An 18,943-nucleotide genomic window follows, 5' to 3' on the forward strand; every position below is an offset into this window, starting at 1 on the left:
GGTCATTGCCCTGCCTCCTTCAACCTCAATGCATAATTTGTTCGTCTTTTTTTCCCATGAGATTTATACAGTAGCAGACAATTCTATAGGGGCTGTTCCGTGGCTTAAAATGAGACAAAAATAGAAAATTCCTAAATACAAATAAATGCTGGGACTTTGCAAATCAACAATAAAAATAATAATTGCCCAAGTAAAATATCACTTAACCCAGTCACCTTTAACCTTCCCGTTTATCAAATGCCTGAGACACAAGCTAGGCCTTGTAGCGTGGCTAGGAGGTCAATGTGAAGGACCCCTCACGGACAATGTCCTGCCGTCAGCTTCCTCTAGTTTAAAATAAGAGAGCACTAGTTTGGGCACCTGTGTGAGTTATAACTACAGCAGTATCACACACAGGTGAGACAGGGTCTCTTTAATAGCGGCTACCTCCACCACTGAAAACAATACCATGCACTTCCACCAGAAATAGAGAGCCTCTACAGATCGTGGAGTACTGGTGTCATGTGTTCCCTTCATGAAACCCTGCTTAATAATCAGGCAGCAGCATTCTACACTAGCTCTTGCTTCTGAACAATCCATAGTGTAGCTCCAAGTAGAATGCACTGTCACAGTAGCCTAGTCTTGAGGCTTCAAGGGGCTGGGTAGTTGTAACAAGATCCTCACCATTCACAGATGAAATAAAACTATCTTGGACACAGCTGCTACATGATCATCCAAGAGCAACTCACGATCTAATAGGACCCCCAAGCAGTGAATCTGGGTGTCAAAAAGCAGACATTCCCATAATCAGGGTCCTTGCTAAGTCATCTGGTTGCTTCTGACATCCTACCAGCATTACCTTAATTTTCTCAGGCGTAAGACCCCTCCAGATACTCCTTATCCAAGCTCCAATCTCATACTGACATATGGGGCATCCATTCTCCTACACAGCTGCCTCAAATGTGGCATGGAGTTGAGTAAATACATCACACGTTATTATCTACACTTTCATAGTAATCTCAATGGGTGTATTCTTATCTCAACCATCACTATCTGAAATAACCTTCACATACGATGGTAACATTCACTCATTTTACATATTTATTTAATTATTTATAAAACATACTTATTCAGAAGGCCCACAACAAATTCTACACGCACTTAACCACACCCTGATACTAACATGCCATGTTGCCAACTCTCATGATTTCATCACAAAAATTGCAATTTGTGGTGGTTTTCTTGAAGCCCTGGGTCCTGGAGGCATGTGATTAGGTGAGAATTTTAGCTTTCATTAAACAAACAAAAACAAAAACCCACAACAATGTAGTTTTCTAGTCCTCCTGAGGGTGGAGAAAAACCTGAAACTGAGTGTACCCTAAAGACTTAAAGCCAGAAAACAAATAAAAAGAACCCTGACATTTATTATGGTTCTTTATTAAATGTCGTGATTTTAAGTCAAACTTATGATTTTTGAACATTTGGGGTTGGCAATACTGATATACCCCGTGTACTTACTTATGTCCATGGCATTTTACACAGTTTGTTGTATTTAGGAGTTTTTAAAAAATAATGCCAAGGGACGCCATTCTATACCCACTGAAGACAATGGGAGTCTTTTCAGACTTCAGTGGGCCTTGGATCAGACTGAAAGAACATAAGGCCCCAGTCCTGCTGCTGTCAGCCTGCACATATACAGATCCCTGTTGAAGTCACTGAGGCTCTAAGCAGATGCAAGGGTCTGCTTATGCTCAGCTCATATGGTTAAGTGTGGTTTAGTCTCTGCGTAATGAAAAACCACCACTATTTTAACATTAGGATGTATCCTCCTTCTTGATAACATGGTGTTCAGTTTAGGTATCAAAGAAACTAATTTTCTGGTTCTGTCACGTCTTTTAAACAATCACTTTTTTAATGTAAATGGATTAAAGGATAATTGAAAAACTGCTAATTCAGGAGTTCTCAACCTTTTTCTTTCTGAGCCCACCCCTCCCCCCAACATGCTATAAAAACTCCATGGTCCATCTGTGCTACAACAACTGTTTTTCTGCATATAAAAGCCAGGGCCAGCATCAGGGGGTCCGCCAAGCAGGGCAATTGCCTCGGGCTCCACACCACAGGGAGCCCAGTGAAGCTAAGGTGCTCAGGCTTCAGCCCCAGTGGTGGGACTTGGGGTGGTGGGGCTTCGGCTTTCTGCCCTGAACCCCAGTGAGTCTAATGCAGGCCCTGCTTGGCGGACCCCCTGAAACCTGCTCACAGCCCCCAAGGGGGCCTTGGACTCCTGGTTGAGAACTACTGTGCTAATCTACCTATGTTCACTTTCTAAGTTACACAGCAGACATAGTTTGGACTTTCAATAAGGTATATTCAATTGATTCTTGCCTCTTGAAAATGATCACTTGACTAGAGTTGTTAGCACAGTTCTTAATCTCATCACTCAAAGATTTAGGGACAAATTATGATTACCCTCGCATTTCTCCAGCATATGGCAGAGAGGAGACAGGGACCATATCCCTCATTCCAGTACCTCTTCACCAATGGCAGCCATAATTTGGCTGCCTACAATAACTACACGCAGAGAGCAGCGCTTCTTGGCAATGCTGAATACCCCAGTGGGGACGTGACTGGCATCAGTCCCCCCTCCAACACACCAGAAAGTGTCTGGAAGGCTACATTGTGGGAGTGGATACTTCATCTTTTCAAATGACATAGCAGAACCCTCTTTGTCAGGAATTGCTTTTATACTGGGGGCACTGGTATGGCAGAGGACACTGTTCTGCATCCTCAATAGCATTATGGCAGCACCTGTCCTATACTCCCTGGCATCATAGCTCAGGTGGTAAGTGTCATGATCTCTATTCATGAAACTCCTACTGTAGGAGCATTAATTTGGCCCTTACCGTATTCATAAACCAAGTGAGATTCAAACAATCATAAATAACCTAGGAAATGTGTCTTAAGAACACAGGGGAAATAACACAGCGGGGCACAGACTATCCAACAAATTCTTGGACTGCATTGCAGACAACTTTTTATTTCAGAAGGTTGAAAAAGCTACTAGGGGGGAAGCTGTTCTAGACTTGATATTAACAAATAGGGAGGAACTCGTTGAGAATTTGAAAGTAGAAGGCAGCCTGGGTGAAAGTGATCATGAAATCATAGAGTTTGCAATTCTAAGGAAGGGTAGAAGGGAGAACAGCAAAATAGAGACAATGGATTTCAGGAAGGCGGATTTTGGTAAGCTCAGAGAGCTGATAGGTAAGGTCCCATGGGAATCAAGACTGAGGGGAAAAACAACTGAGGAGAGTTGGCAGTTTTTCAAAGGGACACTATTAAGGGCCCAAAAGCAAGCTATTCCGCTGGTTAAGAAAGATAGAAAATGTGGCAAAAGACCACCTTGGCTTAACCACGAGATCTTGCATGATCTAAAAAATAAAAAGGAGTCATATAAAAAATGGAAACTAGGACAGATTACAAAGGATGAATATAGGCAAACAACACAGGAATGCAGGGGCAAGATTAGAAAGGCAAAGGCACAAAATGAGCTCAAACTAGCTACGGGAATAAAGGGAAACAAGAAGACTTTTTATCAATACATTAGAAGCAAGAGGAAGACCAAAGACAGGGTAGGCCCACTGCTTAGTGAAGAGGGAGAAACAGTAACAGGAAACTTGGAAATGGCAGAGATGCTTAATGACTTCTTTGTTTCAGTCTTCACCGAGAAGTCTGAAGGAATGCCTAACATAGTTAATGCTAATGGGAAGGGGGTAGGTTTAGCAGATAAAATAAAAAAAGAACAAGTTAAAATTCACTTAGAAAAGTTAGATGCCTGCAAGTCACCAGGGCCTGATGAAATACATCCTAGAATACTCAAGGAGCTAATAGAGGAGAGGTATCTGAGCCTCTAGCTATTATCTTTGGAAAATCATGGGAGACGGGAGAGATTCCAGAAGACTGGAAAAGGGCAAATATAGTGCCCATCTATAAAAAGGGAAATAAAAACAACCCAGGAAACTACAGACCAGTTAGTTTAACTTCTGTGCCAGGGAAGATAATGGAGCAAGTAATTAAGGAAATCATCTGCAAACACCTGGAAGGTGGTAAGGTGATAGGGAATAGCCAGCATGGATTTGTGAAGAGCAAATCATGTCAAACCAATCTGATAGCTTTCTTTGATAGGATAACAAGCCTTGTGGATAAGGGTGAAGCTGTGGATGTGGTATACCTAGACTTTAGTAAGGCATTTGATACGGTCTCGCATGATATTCTTATCGATAAACTAGGCAAATACAATTTAGATGGGGCTACTATAAGGTGGGTGCATAACTGGCTGGATAACCGTACTCAGAGAGTTGTTATTAATGGTTCCCAATCCTGCTGGAAAGGCATAACGAGTGGGGTACCGCAGGGGTCTGTTTTGGGACCGGCTCTGTTCAATATCTTCATCAACGACTTAGATATTGGCATAGAAAGTAGGCTTATTAAGTTTGCGGATGATACCAAACTGGGAGGGATTGCAACTGCTTTGGAGGACAGGGTCATAATTCAAAATGATCTGGAAAATTGGAGAAATGGTCTGAGTTAAACAGGATGAAGTTTAACAAAGACAAATGCAAAGTGCTCCACTTAAGAAGAAAAAATCAGTTTCACACATACAGAATGGGAAGAGACTGTCTAGGAAGAAGTACAGCAGAAAGGGATCTAGGGGTTATAGTGGACCACAAGCTAAATATGAGTCAACAGTGTGATGCTGTTGCAAAAAAAGCAAACATGATTCTGGGATGTATTAACAGGTGTGTTGTGAGCAAGACACGAGAAGTCATTCTTCCGCTCTACTCTGCTCTGGTTAGGCCTCAGCTGAGTATTGTGTCCAGTTCTGTGCACCGCATTTTAAAAAAGATGTGGAGAAATTGGAAAAGGTCCAGAGAAGAGCAACAAGAATGATTAAAGGTCTTGAGAACATGACCTATGAAGGAAGGCTGAAAGAATTGGGTTTGTTTAGTTTGGAAAAGAGAAGACTGAGAGGGGACATGATAGCAGTTTTCAGGTATTTAAAAGGGTGTCATAAGGAGGAGGGAGAAAACTTGTTCACCTTAGCCTCTAAGGATAGAACAAGAAGCAATGGGTTTAAACTGCATCAAGGGAGGTCTAGGTTGGACATTAGGAAGAAGTTCCTAACCGTCAGGGTAGTTAAACACTGGAATAAATTGCCTAGGGAGGTTGTGGAATCTCCATCTCTGGAGATATTTAAGAGTAGGTTAAATAAATGTTTATCAGGGATGGTCTAGACAGTATTTGGTCCTGCCATGCGGGCAGGGGACTGGACTCGATGACCTCTCGAGGTCCCTTCCAGTCCTAGCATCTATGAATCTATGAACCTTTCCAAGATTTGTCAAGAACCCAACAGTCTGAGCTGGTTTCCTTTTCATTCATCATTTATGTAGTTAAAGTTTCTGAGTGCAGATTCACTTTCTTTGTTCAATCTGTACTGTTGTTTCACTTTCCATAATATACTGATAAATGGCCTGAAAGGTTGTCTAGTTTCACTTCTGCAAATAATTCAGAATCCTCTGTTGTGATGCCATTAGTAGCAACAGTATTTATTACTGAATCATAATGTAAATTCCACTGTTCCTAAAGTGATATAATGTGGAGTTTCTTCTCTCTCTCTCTCTCTCTCTCTCTCCAGTGGTGGAAGCACATCATTGTCATTAAAAGCTGTACAAGGTTATTGCCCTTTCTCCATAATTATTGCTGTGATAGAAAATGTGTATAAAGTGCAGAATAAGGAATGAATGGTTCAAAACAGAAGCTCCTAGTGCCTGTTCTATAATCCAGCCCCGTTTGGCAGTGACTGAAAGTTGCTAATATCTGATGTCTTCTTGGTGGACTGTCTGGAATGAATTGGTGATCTCAGTCCAGCTTATACTGGCTAGGAGTCCATATCACAGAACCTCCACTCTATCTGAAACCCATCTTGGGAATCTCAGGAGATTGCAAGGGTTAAAGGGACATGAAAAATAAACTAACATCTTTCTATTGAGGTGGTCAGAACTGAAGCATATTGGTGCTACAATACAGGTCATATTGAAATGCTGTGTCCATACTGTAAATGTTCTGTGGATAAATAAAGGACTTCATTCTTCAGGTCTGCCTATTTTGCCTCATTTCCCAAGCACAAGATTCACTTAAAAGAGAAAAATGTAAATAAGTTTTGACCAAAATGACCTAGCCAGAGAGAAGGCTTTTCAGTAATGTGAGTACAAAAGGGTTAATGAATTGCATACGAGGAATCAAATATGAGATTGGAATCTCCTATTCCTCTAAAACTTCCACCTGGCTGTAGAATCAACAGGATCTAAATCCATATATAGGTGCCTACATAATTTGCATGATTTTCATAGTTGCTGAACTCCCACATCTCCCATTGATTTCTGCTTTATGTACCTAAGTTTGAACATTTTGGCCTTAGTATTTATTTTTCAGAACCCAAGGAAGGGCACTTAACTGATATATCACCTTGGACTTTATACCTTTGGGACTCCTCTCTCTAAGCCCTGCTCCCCTTGACAAAGAATTGAAGTCTCTTTTGCTCACAGCTAGGTATGGAAGAGCTAGTTACCTCTTCCTGAATATGCAGCACTTAGCCATGAATCAAAATTAATTCACATCAGTAATCAAGGCAAGACTGGGATTAGTTGGCCAGACTGCAAATATATATATTTAATAATGGTTACATATAGTTCATGAACATAACCTAAAATCATCCAAGTTCAATCCCATAGCTAACCCACAACATGACCCTCCTAAGTACACAGGCCTGAGACGCCTAGTCAGTTGTCTGGACTCAGTCAGAGTGGATATGTCTACAGCAGGGGTCGGCAACCTTTCAGAAGTGGTGTGCCGAGTCTTCATTTATTCACTCTAATTTAAGGTTTCGCGTGCCAGTAATACATTTTAACGTTTTTAAAAGGTCTCTTTCTATAAGTCTATAAATATATAACTAAATTATTGTTGTATGTAAAGTAAATAAGGTTTTTAAAATATTTAAGAAGCTTCATTTAAAATTAAATTAAAATGCAGAGCCCCCCGGACCGGTGGCCAGGACGCGAGCAGTGTGAGTGCAACTGAAAAATCAGCTTGTGTGCCGCCTTTGGCACGTGTGCCATAGGTTGCCTATCCCTGGTCTACAGTGTAGCTGGGAGTGTGCCTCCCAGCCCCGGAAGGCAGACATGTGCTAGCTCAAGTAGAAGTAGCACACTAAAAATAGCAGTCTGGTTGTTCGGGACCCAGGGGGTCAGGCAGGCTTGTACTGGAGTGGCTAAGCCCAAGATGCTAGTGCATGTCTGACTAGCCAGGCTGGGAGGCATGGTCCCAGTTGCAATGTAGACTTACCGACTTTGCCTCTCAGACCCAGTCCCATAGCTAACTCACAACATGACTCTCTTAAACACACAGACTTGAGGCTCCCAGTTAGCTCTGAGGACTCAAGAGTGTCTCTCAGACCCTTCCTGTTAGTGTTTTTCAGGCCCCTTCTGGACTCAGCCAAAATCTCCCTCAGAGCCTTTCTGGACTCAGTCTGAATTGTTCCCTTCTGCCCCTCTGGACTCTGTAAGAATCCCACAGACCCTTTTTGTCAGAGTCTGTCCAGCTACAGACCTTACCCCGCAAAATATCTGCTCTGCATCAGTCTCTTCTGGCCTCTCCCCCTGGGTTAAGCACCATGCATAAACTCAAAGGGTAGGTCTATACTTACCTCCAGGTCCAGCAGTAAGCAATCAATCCCAGATCGATCCCAGAAGTGCTCGCCGTCGACGCCGGTACTCCTGCTCGGTGAGAGGAGTCCATGGCATCGACGGGGGAGCCTGCCTGCCACGTCTGGACCCGCGGTAAGTTTGAACTAAGGTACTTTGACTTCAGCTACGTTATTCACGTAGCTGAAGTTGCGTATCTTAGTTCGAAGAGGGGGGTTAGTGTGGACCAGGCCAAAGAGTTACTAAATATAACCGTTGAAGGCGAAACCCTTTCAAGGGTGACATTTAGTATGGATGTGCTTCTCTCTTTTTAATTTGCCCAGTTCTTCTGGGAGACATTATGCAACTCAGACAGGTACCTGCATTGGGGGTGCTGCATAGATGCCTCACTAATCATTAAGGCCCTGACCAAACTCCCATTGAAGTCAATAGAAAGCTGCCTGAATGGGCATTGGATCAGGCCATATTTGGCCATGGGCCTTGGTGAATGCAAGATTGTGGTTGGCTAGGACTCAAGACCAATGCTGGTTGGAATTTTTTCACTAGAAAATGTTCATTTGTCAAAACCAATACTATTCACAGGAAAGGATCCGTTTCAAATAATTTCCCATCTTGAAATTAAAAAAAAAAGTTTTGAAATTGTTGAAATGTCCTATTTGGACACTTTCTAAATTAAAATGCTCTGTTTCTTGGGTCAAAACTTTCCATTTTGAAATGTAAGCTAATTTATTGTAAAAAAAAAAATGGAATCAAAACAAAATGTTTTGAAATTATTGAAACAAAATGGCAGACGACTCAATCTGATTGGATTTTTTTATTTTGGGTTTGTGTACATTTTCGAGATTTCACCTTTTTGTCTCTATTTGGGCTGGGAAACATTTTCACTTCTTGAAAATTCTCATGAAATGGAAAATAGCTTCCCACCCAACTCTGCTCAATACTGATAAGCCAAAGAACAACCAGATGTTTTAAAAAAGATGAAATTCATCCCAGTGCAAAGGTCCTGCGGGGCCTATACAGTATTTGAGTGCTGTAGAGAGTCTTCTAGAAGCCGAAGGCAGTAAGGTAAGTTTTATGTACACAGATGATAAAGTATCAGAGAAAACAAAAGACATCATTATTACTTGATTGTGCAAATGATTAGATAGAGAGCTTGCCTTCTTGGTAAAATATCTGGTATTGTATCTTCGCTGGTGCAGTAAACATGCAATTTAAATAAGTTACAGGCTGTATTCACATGCAATGGGACTTTTAAATGCTTCTAGGTGTAATGAGTACTTTTTGGAAAAGCAGCAGTTGTCTACAGCCAGTTAGGATATAATCTCAGTCCAGCACACTCTCCCTGTTCATTTGGATCAGTGGTATGGTTTTCTTATGCTCTCTTTCTTGCCAGCTTCTTCTGCGGACACAGCAGCTTTGTCCATTTTTAGAATGAGTTTGGCGGATGAAGAGGCAAACTTTGAAAAAAAATTTCCTAGCCACGATTTCTGCTTCTTTGGTTAGTTCCATAGAAATCCTGTGTCCAATGCAACTTCCTTTTTCTGTGTGGTTCCTTCATTGTTTTTTCTCCCTGTTATATACTCTGCAATATATGTTCAAGCAAAATATCATCAGCAAATTTTCTTTAACAGACCCATAAAAGTTATTTTCTTTTCATTTAAAAATATAGCCTAGATACTCCCATCTGATCACAAGTTTTGCATTTTATAAAAATATAATTTTTGAATGGGCAAAATGAGTTCTCAGAGATTAATTGTAAAACTTGACAGTCTCTTTCAGTACAGCTGAAGTGCATAAGCCCCCATGTCACAAATGAACACTGCTGGAAAGAATATTGTGCATGTATAAAAATGTGAACTGCATAGGCTTCCCAGTTTTCCAAATGTTGTATAGCATCGGTTTCTACTGTGTTTTGTTGTTCTCATACTACCATAACACACAATGATCACCGATCCCTAAAGACACACAAAATCAAGCCATTACCTGACAAACCAACAGGTTTTCTATTTCCCAAATGTCCTGGGTCAGTCTGTCCCCGAGATGAGGTTTAGAGTTGTACAGAGCAGTCGGGAGGCTAAGGTTTATCTGTTCCTGCCAATTGCTACTTCTGATTGAATGCATTAAATGTGCCCTCTGGAAAGGTGTATGCTCTCTGCTTCAAAAGGGAACAGTACATCAATGTTGAAACTTAATATGGCAGCTTCTAGTTTCAGGCTTCAGATATGAGAGAAGCCCACTAAAATTTGCACTCGCTTTTGAAAAGCACATGTGAGATTGGAGGATTTGTAATGACAAACTGTTAGTATGCTTTCTATGAGGCAGCATTCCAAAACCCAAACATTCAAAAATTGTGAATCAAGCCTTAGCAACTAATGAAATTGGCTTAAAAATCCTGAGATTTAGAAAATAAATAAATTCTGGGTTCTTTTTATTTGCCTTCTGGTGTTGGAACATTTAAGGTTCACACTTTCAAGCTTTTATCTGTGGATATGAGGGCTTAGAACGTACTTAAAAAAACAAAAAAGAGAAAGCTTAGGCCTTGTCTACACTACGGGGATAGATCGATCTAAGTTATGCAACTTCAGCTACGTGAATAACGTAGCTGAAGTCGATGTACTTAGATCTACTTACTGCGGGATCCACACTATGCTATGTCGACAGGAGACATTCTCCCGTCGACTCCCCTTGCACTTCTTGTTCTGGTTGAGTACAGGAGTCAACGGGAGAGCGATCTGTGGTCGATTTAGCGGGTCTTCACTAGACCCGCTAAATCGACTGCTGATGTATCAATCGCCATGCGTTGATCCCCGTAAGTGTAGACAGGCTCTCAGTTTCTCATGTGGTAATCTGATTCCAGAAGCTGGGGCTCTAGCAAGAAGATGAAACATTGTGAGCCATGAGATAAAATTGCAAGAGTTGGCAACATTGATAAAGACATGGTGAAGATATTGTAGTTAATGGCTACATATTGCTGGGCAAAGGTGCAAGAAGGATTTTAAGGAATAATGTTAGGGAGTGAATAAATAGCAAGCCTCTGCCCAGCACCTAAAGGCTACTACATGGTTAAAATAATGTTACATGTAACAATGTTTTACACAGTTAACTTGCTGAAATACGCTCCTTGTTAGCAGTTAAACTCTGGAACATTATGGCAGAAATGCATTTCTAAAATAACATGCCATTGTACTGTGAAAATGTTAAGGTAAGACTGTCAATATATTTAATAGGTATAACACTGAAGTTATTTAAGCTTCTGCAATTTGAAATCACAGAAGCACTACCCCAAGTTAAATAGTTTTTGGCAGATGGGAGAACAAGATAGCTTGCTATTTTTTCTCCCTGCTTAAGGGTAAAATACTATATGACAGAGCACAGAAGACCAGGCTACTTTAACAGTAAATTTATGTCATCTACTGTTTTAGTGAGCTAGAATTATAAAATACTGCTTGTCACAAGAATGATAACAAAATAATGTAGGGCACTGAGGTTTCTCAGGATATATTTCATTTAATGGTGAATGGTAAATTCATATTCACTGCAGCGGTTTTTCAAAGAAGTTGTACTTTTCAGACATTTACAAAAATAATTTGTTCCGGTACCAAAGAAGACTGCTGGAGGCCATGTTCTTGCAATGGCCAATGCAGGATGTTGTCTGGAGTATTATTATTATTATTATTTTTAATACCTAAATTTAGGCTCTGCACAGCATGGAGGCAACTGATAAACTCAGTTGCTACAAAGCTTTCAAAGATACCACCAGCAACTTTCTTTCTCTCCCTTCCAGACAAGATATGTTATTTACATATACATATGCAGGGTATATTTGAGTCATTGTGATAATATGGAGCATTAAGTTTCCTTGGTATTTACAAAACTGACAACTTCTGACAACTGAACCAGAAACATGTTCAGAAAATGATTAAATCCTGTTCTTTTTTAGGGGTGCTGCAGCTAGGGATGTGTTTGTCATTAGAAATAGAGCTTTAAATTAACTTGAACAATGAGTTCCTTTCAGTGTAGCATTTGTGCAACTTTTAACTATGCTGAAAGCTGTTTGAACCAAAATGAGTAATACTGCTCCTTTTAGCACCTCATTTACTCTCTGCCTTTAGTTGTATGAATATATATATTTTATATATATATATATATAATAAGCAAAAGTCTATGCGTTTACAAGAAACAATGCACAATGTTCGGTTGAATTTCAAATTTTAGAATGAATTGTGCCTGGGTTTTAAGAGAACCAATAAAAGATCATATACTATTTATAAATAACTGATGCAAAATCATGTAATGTATTGTTGTAATGAAGCACATATTTCATTCAGCTGTAATGCCTATATGAAGTAGTTCTAGTTTAGCTTTACTAATGACATCAGCCTTGCAGAATTGTCTTGGAAAGTTATCCAGTCCAGGCACAAAATCTACTCTCTCATCCTCAGTAACATGATGATGATAATGAAATAAACTCATACTTTCCTCACCAGTGGAGGAGAATTCTTGCCTGAGGGAGTGGAATTTTGCAAGGCTGAAGTACAAAGAGCAGAGTTAAAGGGACAAGAGATTTCCAGATGTTGTGGATTAAACCAAGTGATTATTCTAAACTGTAAATGTGTAACTTTCCCCCTCCCTGAAATAGATTTTAAAATGGATATTTATTTTCAAACAAAACCAGTTGCCTTGTGAAACGGTTGGTTAGGGAGGGGGAAAAAAAAAAAAAAGAAGTGACCTAATGCTACTGAATAAAATATCTGATCTCTTGTTGCCAGGGCTGAGTCATTTCCTGTTACAATAACAAGACTGTCATCAGCTAAACTTTTCTAGCTAGCATACAGTTTGCTGGTATGTCTATGGCTTTATTTGTGCATGTTGCTAGAAAGTTAATGTTGAAAAATATATTGTACTAAATTTGGAAACATCATCTTTGTATCAAAAGGCATTAGTGGTCAATGTTTGTCTAATTTATTGCTGGTATTATAAACTCTGATTTTTTAATATTCCCCCAAACTCTGAATAATAATGTTGTAATTCCAGCAAGGGATTCTGCACACATCAGACTGTACTAATATCAGAGCTCTCTGAGGTGGAACTTGGAGCCTTACTTTCAGTTGTATTTTATTATACATAAAAATATATATGTATAAATAACTATTTCTCTATATTTGAGCTATCAGTCCTCATCCTCAAAGGAAACCTGCACAACACTTTCAAAAGACAAGCCTGGGAGCTTAATTTCATTACTCTGCAAGACACCAAAAATCATGGACTGAACAGAGACACAGGATTTATGGTTTATTACAACACTCTGTAACCCACTAACCTCCTCTTTTTGTCCTATGACTTCAGAGGTATTAATGGGCCACTCTACTTTGAATGGTCCCTTACAATATGTGCTAAAATAATCTGTTCCACCTTGCATTTTGTTGTGATGCTGGGATTTCCCAGACCTGAAGAAGAGCTCTGTGTGGCTTGAAAGCTTGTCTCTCTCACCAACACATCTTGGTCCAATAAAATATATTACCTCACTCACCTTGTCTCTCTATTAGGGCATCTTGTGTGTCCCCTGCCCATGGAAGACTATTTCCTTCAGCATACCCTCAAGTGCTTTCACCAGTGTAAAGGACATGTTTCAACAATCCTTTACAATTTGCAGAGGTGTGAGTACCCAGAATTCCAATGGACTTCAGCTGGAGTTGTGAGTGCTCAACACCTCTGAAAACTAGGCCCCAAGTGTCTCAAATTAGGCTCTTAAAATAAGTGGATAGTTGAAAATGAAGGCTATAACTTCTCTGTGCCTTTATTACCCCTTCTGGGAAATGGACATAATACCTTGAAAAGCACACTCAGAGCCTTTAGTAAATGGCAACATATAAGTAGAGAATATTGTTTTCCGAGAAATCAAAAATTGCACTTCCTCTTGATTCTGGATTTACCTTTGCTGTATATATTGACTGTGTTCAGTCTCATTCTCTCAGTCATCTTCATTAGTTGCATCCCATAGCCACCTAATTGATGTCTCAGTCTCCTACATCCCCGTGCCTCTGTTTGTGTGGAATCCAAACAACTTTAATGACATTACTTATGGAATAAGATGCTATTGGAATTTTTCTTCCTTCTGCATTTTAAAACAAATTTCTTTTCCTTCCTTTCTTTTTTCTGCTTGGCATAAAAAAAGCAGAAGACCTAGGCTGATATTTGTGGAGTATGCAGGATTAAAACATGATGTTGCTGCTGTGTAAAAATTGCTATGCTCTATTCCCCAGTGAACAGGAACATTATTGTGCAGTCCTGGATAAAGTCACTGATTATACTGTTTAGGCCATGAAAGCAAGATGTGTTGCAAGTCTCTGGGTTTCTGTAATTAAAAAGTTGTAAATGCTGAGGTTGGTTTGTAAGTAGCTGTTGAGATCACTGTCAGAAATTCAACAGTGCATGGCAGCCGTTATGTATTATTCCATTCTTTCAGGAATGGAAAATTACTGGTGTTTGCTTATATACAAACAAATGTTGGCTGTAACTTGCATAGGTAGTTTTCCAGGCTGTATGTATGGAATGGCTTTATAATTGTTTCAGATCCTCTCTGTCGTCAGAATTAAATATCAAATATCCAGGCTGTCATTGCCATCTAAAAGTTCACTTCTTAGAAGGTTATACTGCTGCATACCTTGAACATTTTGCTAAGGGCAGTTTTCTTTATACACAATGATTCCCCCTGGAGTACATCTGAAAATATAATTGAGCCCTACATTTCAACTGACTATTAAAAACCATTTTTAAAAGCATTTTTAATAGGCAACATTTAATTTTGACACAAATACCAGCCTCTTAGGACCATCTTAAAATAAGCCTTCCAATTTAACATGAGTAACCCTTGGGTACTGATGTGTAGAAAGGGAAGAATTTTATCACTAGCAAATTATACTCTATGCAGCAGGTCAGCCATGGATGGTTTAAAAATCCGAGCACACCTAGGTGAAACTGCAGAATAAGACCTTTGGCACATAAACTCTCCTGACTAGTTCAGAGAACAGTGAGTTCTCAGTTCCAAGGAGGGGGAAGATGATGTCATTGAGAAGATATTACCTTGCTTTGAAGTTAGTAGATGTGTTCAAAGTTCTCTGGGGTGTTCTCAGACCTGAAAAATGTGCCTCACCACAGCTGAGACAGAGGTAGTCTCTTTCTCTGTAGATTTATACTGCAGTTTGCTCTATAACTGTTGCTTTAACTAGAATGCAAACAAAAGGCATTTGGGAAAACGACTCTTGTTCAGAGCTCTTTAAGGAAACGTGTTGAAAGTGAGGGCTAAACAATTTTGGCAGCACTAGTGGAAACAACAGCAGAAACAAAAATGCTCAAAAGTGAAGGAACCTGGTCAATATTGGTAGGTGCCAGTATTATTGTTATCTGTTGAGTTCCAGTGAAGTGTGCACATCATTTGGTAATAACAATATGAGAAGTTATTGGCAGTGATTTTGCCAACCGTCAGGAAAACACTGAGGATAAGAGTTATCTGACTTTCATAGGTGTGCAATCTGTGTGTGAGAGAGAGGGCAAAGGGAAATTACTCTCCCACTTGTGGGGGCCACATAAGGGTTTGGCAGAATTCCAATCCCTTCCTACTCCCCTGGGGGTGGGGTGGGTGGTGGAAGGGCCAGGGCTCTATTCCCCCTGTGCACACCAGCCAGCAGAGCTACCCAATCATGTAGTAAACAAGTAGCAGTAGTTACCTGATCTCTTTGCCCCACAAACTCCACAACATCTCAGAGAACTCCCTCTGATGGTGTGTAGCTCTACACTTGCCTCTTGGCTACATGCTGTACCCATGAGGCACAGCCCAGCATATAAGTATTTTCTCCATTCACTGAGTCTATGGATTTTTAAAAGGCCAGAAACGATATAAAACTGAATACAAATACTCCAGTAACTAGAGATGGGCCCACACCAATGCCCTTGAACTTTGTGGATGTTCGAAATCTTAAATACAGGTCTAGATCTGAATTTTGCAAATGGCTCATATTTTTGCAATGGGGCTACCTCAAACACCCAGGTGAAAACACCCCAATATATGGCAGTGTTGCCAACCCCAAACATTCAAAGCTCAGAAGTCAGGCCCTCAAAATAATGAGATTAAAAAAATACCTGGAGGTTATTTTTATTTGCATTTTGGTTTTTGAGCCTTTAAGACTCATCTTTTAAAGTCTTTCTTCACAACCACGGGGGCTAGAAACTTACTTTTATTTTTTAAATGAAAACAGAGATTCTCACGTAATCTCATGACTCTGGAGCAGGGGTTCTCACATATTCTCATGACTCTGGAGCAGAGGCTATATGTAAAACATTAATTATAGCAAGACTCATGATAAAATCATAGGACTTGACAAAGCTGGTACTTGAAATCCACATAAACAACTTGGAGATTTGGCCCTTCCCTGATAGTTACATTACAATAGGATGAATTATTTGAGACCAGTAGTGCAGAATACCGTGTATTGGTTTTTTTTTAAATATTGATTACTCCTTGAGTAAATAGATACTAAAAAAAAAAAAAAATGGTTACCTAATAAAATTGAATATCTCCCGAGTCATCATAAATGAAGCAACATAGTGTTTAGTAATGTCTGCAATGTACACACAGACACCAATGATGTTATCCGTGACGTATTTCAATTGTAATGACCTGTTTGTCAGGTTCTAGTCAGTGCTGAAGTTAAAGTGTAAGCTTTGTATCCGGGGAGGTTCCACAGCAATGAGTCAAAGGTGAAATACCAGCAGTGAAGAATGATTAATGGTTGCACTGGCTGAAATATCTGTGATAATACACACGTCTTATATTTGAAAGGAGGGCATGCAGTGATACAGCAACAGGATGAATGAAGGAGGAAGCATACAGTGAAAGAGTTTATACCAATATGATGATAAGGAAAACAGCTGTCATAAAAAGGTCAATAATGCTGCTCAGTACTGAACGGGGCTAATGTACAGTCCAATGTTTAGAGCTCCATCTGTTTCTTTAAACGCGAACTGCTTTTGCTTTTGTACACCTCATCTCTGTGTTGAAAACTTGCAACCCCAGTGATTCATATCAGCAGAACTAAAATAATACTTTATTGCAGGCACTTGGTGTTGGTCGCTGAAAATGAAGGCTCCGATCCTGCAAAGATTTAGGCATATTGACACATTGAAGTAAACAGGACTATTCACATGCTAAATGTTAAATCAGTGGGACTACTCATCTGCTTAAAGATAAGCACTTGCTTAACTGTTTGCAAGGTCAGGGTGCAAAATGGTTTCTATGACACCCACTGTTTCCCACTCACTCATAACTTTATTAGTAGTATTTATGCTGTATTATTAGCCTGATATTCATAGATACAGTGCTCACACGTCCTGTTAAAGTCAGTGGCAGCTTCTGGTGCTCAGCATCTCACCAGAACATTGTAAATTTATATTTTTCAAAATTGTCTCTGAAAAACAGAAAAATATGTTTCATTGGTTGTTCTGCTACATCTTTTTTAAATTTCTGTTTTCTCTTTCTGTGGTTAGTTTGACACTGTCTGACCTTTTCTTGAATAGCTTAGTCATGCAATGGGATTATTTTCAAAAGTAGCACATTTTGAAAGCAGATTTTTTTTTCAATTTATTATTTTGAAACTCAGAAATTCTGGTTTTGAAATGTTCAATTCTGGGAAAAAAAAGACCATGAAAAATGAAAATAGTCTGGTCACAAAACATAATTATTGATACATGGTTTGGGTTTTACTCATATTTCAGAGGGATTATTTTTTACTTTTTTTTTACATTTTTCTCTTATCTCTAGTCATCAAGTAGGGTAGACTTCATGAGCATTAAATTACCTTATTGTAACATTAACCTCTACATCAAAAAAATGTTCATGCGCGCGCACACACACACACACACACACACACACACACACAAAAGGAAAGTCAAGAAAATAACTTTTAAGACACATAAAGATCTTGTGTACTAGAAAAGATTAAGTTAGGGTTAACATGGACCCATTTTCTCCCCCACCTTCTTCTTAAAGTTCTTTCATCCACCAATGGTATTTCTGAACGAAGTGGAGATGACCAATATGATGATTGTTTTTTTCATAAAATCTTTGAAATTCGAGTAATTGTTATTGTTGTTTATTATCAGTTTGTACTAGTGCCCACAGTGTGTTGGGTGCTATGCAAATATAAATGTAGGCATCATTTCTGCCCCAAAGGGTGTATACTTAGAGGCTTGAATCCTACAAAGGCTTATCTTGCTTAGATTGTAAACTCTTATTTAGACTGTAAGTTCTTTGGAGCATGGGCAATCTTTCTGTTCTGTGTTTGTACAGCGCCTAGCATAGTGGGGTCCTGGTCCATGACCTAGGGTTCCTAAACACTGTCATAATAGAAATAAATAAATAACAGTAATATGCATGTGAGTAGTCCCATTGACACGTGAGTAAAGATACTCATGAACTTAAGCATTTGGGGCCGTAGTCATTCACTGCATATTCCAACAAATGCAGTGATTCTCCCCTGTGCTATTCTCCCCTTTCCCAGCATATAAAAGGAATAACTCACATTACACTCATCTTCAATCAGTATAAATGGGATAAACTCAAAAGCTTGGATGTCTAGGGTGAAATTTTGGCCCATTTAATCACAAAACTCCCATTGCCTGCAAGAAAGCCAGGATTTTACTTCTTAGCCTTAGGTTTGAAATACTTAAGATTCCTTTGAAAAACGGTCTGTCTTTTGGTAAGGTCATCTCAGTTCTGCATCTTTCCAAGGCCTTGTCTACACTGCCACTTTACAGTGCTGCAACTTTCTCGCTCAGGGGTGTAAAAAAACACACCCCTGAGCGCTGCAAGTTTCAGTGCTGTAAGGTAGCAGTGTAGACAGTGCACCAGCACTGGGAGCTACTCCCCTCATGCGGGTGGGTTTTTTTGCAGTGCTAGGAGAACTCTCTCCCAGTGCTGGTGCCGCGACCACATAAGCCCACGTTAAAGTGCTGCTGTGGCAGCGCTTTAATTTTGCTAGTGAAGATACTCCACAAGTCCTTTGCAATTTACTGGATGTTCTGTGTTGTTTATTGTCAGCTTTATGTGTGTTTTGGCTGAGATGTTAAAAGTTGAAGTCATGTTTGCTCTGGCAGGACATTAAAGACCCCTCAAGTGCCATTAAAGCCAATGTGAGTTGAGGGTGCTCAGAGCT

At 39.8% G+C, this 18,943-nt stretch overlaps 1 long non-coding RNA gene across 1 annotated transcript; it reads right to left on the reverse strand.

Moving 5' to 3' along the window:
- Positions 1-8,546: 8,546 nt before the first annotated feature.
- LOC117872063 lies at positions 8,547-16,207 on the reverse strand. Its single transcript, XR_004644392.1, has 3 exons — positions 14,817-16,207; positions 13,667-14,088; positions 8,547-9,315 (listed from the first exon to the last, which is right to left on the reverse strand). It is a non-coding gene; the product is annotated as an uncharacterized LOC117872063 (long non-coding RNA).
- Positions 16,208-18,943: the final 2,736 nt, after the last annotated feature.

The sequence above is a fragment of the Trachemys scripta genome, chromosome 2, assembly GCF_013100865.1.
Source record: "Trachemys scripta elegans isolate TJP31775 chromosome 2, CAS_Tse_1.0, whole genome shotgun sequence".
NCBI lineage: Eukaryota > Metazoa > Chordata > Testudines > Emydidae > Trachemys > Trachemys scripta.